The 2,500-nt window shown below is 32.2% G+C and overlaps 1 non-coding gene across 1 annotated transcript; it reads right to left on the bottom strand.

Moving 5' to 3' along the window:
- Nucleotides 1-141: 141 nt before the first annotated feature.
- On the bottom strand, nt 142-228 carry TRNAS-GGA (transfer RNA serine (anticodon GGA)). The gene has a single exon. It is a non-coding gene; the product is annotated as a tRNA-Ser (tRNA).
- Nucleotides 229-2,500: the final 2,272 nt, after the last annotated feature.

The following is a 2,500-nucleotide window of genomic DNA, read 5'->3' on the forward strand; positions in this document are numbered from 1 at the left end:
GTACGCTATTTTACGTATTCCGTATTAAAAAGAAATTGGGAATAGAGAATCTATATCAAAGAAGGGTCTAACTCTTTAGTATCTGTTCTTATTTGATTTGATACATTGTAGTCAGTTACATTGGCGAATTAGGTGAAGGTGCGGAAAGAGAGGGATTCGAACCCTCGGTAAACAAAAGTCTACATAGCAGTTCCAATGCTACGCCTTGAACCACTCGGCCATCTCTCCTACATAATTATTATGGCCGATAACCCGAGCGAATAGCGAGTTATTCATATTAGATTGTTCGAGAGGTACGAACAATATCAATTCTAACTAGAAAACTAGCTATAAAAATAGAAAACTTTTCATCACTTTTTTCAGCACTTTTTCTTTAGCCTCCCGACTCGAAGAAATTTTTTTGTGAGGGGGCTGTTAAAAATAAATAATATAATACGATAAACATATACCATATATATCTATTCATGTTTGCGAAAAAGGCACTCCCATCTTTTTTCTGATATTTCTACCGGACTGGATTAAATCAATGAATTGAAACGAATCAAATCAATCGATTGGTTTTTTTTTTTTAGACTATGCTTAATGGATATTTTTAGTTCATAATTCTCTTTAGACTCTAATTCCCCATTTCTATAAGAATTCTAAAATTCTTTTCCAGTTTTAGATCTCTCAACAACAACCTCTTACTCTGTAAATCTATTACAAATTCATAAATCCTCTAAGGGATTTTTATATTTGATTATATGTTGTATACCTGCTATGCACAAAACACAAAAAAGGGCAGTTATTTTATTTTCATCATAGAACGATTATTCGATTATTTTTCCTCTTTTTATCATAATTTAATCAAAACTTCTCTAATTTTGCTAATCTATCCTAATCCGTAGGATAAATTTTTTGATTCTTCAACTTCGATGAAATCGTAATAATTCTTTTTTCTTTTTATATTTTATTCTTATACTAATAAATTCTTATACTAATAAATTTGGATGAAATAAAATAGGATTCAAATATTTCTTTTTTTTTTTTTTTCTTGATTCCTGCCAAAAAAATTGAAGTAAAGTAGAGGGCTATATCTTTTTTTTTTTTTTTTTTATGGAATGGGTCTGCTTTTATGTTATTTCGTACTGTACGCTTCCTTTGTTTGTGAGATCCTTTTTTTTTTCTCACGAAGGGGTAATGAAAAGAGTTATAGAATGGATTGCTACCTATGCCTAGATCGCGGATAAATGGAAATTTTATTGATAAGACCTTTTCAATCGTAGCCAATATCTTATTACGAATAATTCCGACAACTTCAGGAGAAAAAGAGGCATTTACTTATTACAGAGATGGTGCGATTTGATTATTATTATATAATTATAATTATTTTATATATTTTAATTATTTTATATATATTTTTTTTTTTATTTTTATTTTACCGCTCTTAGTCTTAGGAAAAAGACACATGATTCGGAATAGAAAAAAAAAAAAAAAGACTATTGAAAAAAAAAAAGAAATCTACGCTTGTTGAAGGTGAAGTTTATAAATAAAGCAATTCCTTCTGTCGTGTATCCCCGATTAATGCAACCTCAGATGCTTCAATTGTTGATTCGAGTATTGAGCGAAAGGTTACACCTATGGGTCTGTATTGTGGGTCAACCCTACTACACTAGTACCAATAGGCGGCATAGAGGAAGAAGCACTACATCTAGGAATCAACAACACGAAAACTTTGTTATTGTTATAAAGGATTCCCTTTCCTTATCGGGATCGGAACTAAGAGAAATGGTTGGGACAACAAACATCCATCTTGTTCGTACTTTGGATACCCATATAACCATCGAAGATTGTTGAAGTGACTAATTCCTGGAAATTAAGGAGCGTTGAGAACAAAGAAATTGTTGGAGTTTACTTTATTTATCTAGTACGAACACGCTTGATGGTAAGAAAAGATCTTTTGCAAGAGGGTTGGCTAGAGATTTCTTGTAAAAACATTAGCCCCGCTCAGTTCATAATGACAATATTTCGACCTTTTTTTTAATTCCATGGATTATTCTCATTATGCACATAAAGGAGGAGCCGTATGAGGTGAAAATCTCACGTACGGTTTTGGAACGGAGAATTCGTTGAATCGAATGACGACCGTAACGGATGTCGGCTCAATCCGAAGGAAATTATGCGGAAGCCTTACAGAATTATTATGAAGCTATGCGACTAGAAATTGATCCCTATGATCGAAGTTATATACTCTATAACATAGGCCTTATCCACACAAGTAACGGAGAACATACAAAAGCTTTAGAATATTATTTTCGAGCACTAGAACGAAACCCGTTCTTACCACAAGCTTTTAATAATATGGCTGTGATCTGTCATTACGTGCGACTATCTCCACTATAGAAATAAAAAAAAAAAGGAAAGAAAGAGCAAATACGCTAGTAAATAAATACGCTAGTAAATAAAATAGGCTTTCTACATATTGCATCGTCCAAAAAACGATTTTTATCAGCTGTAACAA

This window comes from Durio zibethinus, unplaced genomic scaffold (genome assembly GCF_047325235.1).
Source record: "Durio zibethinus cultivar Kanyao isolate XHJ-2024 unplaced genomic scaffold, ASM4732523v1 HiC_scaffold_226, whole genome shotgun sequence".
Lineage (NCBI taxonomy): Eukaryota > Viridiplantae > Streptophyta > Magnoliopsida > Malvales > Malvaceae > Durio > Durio zibethinus.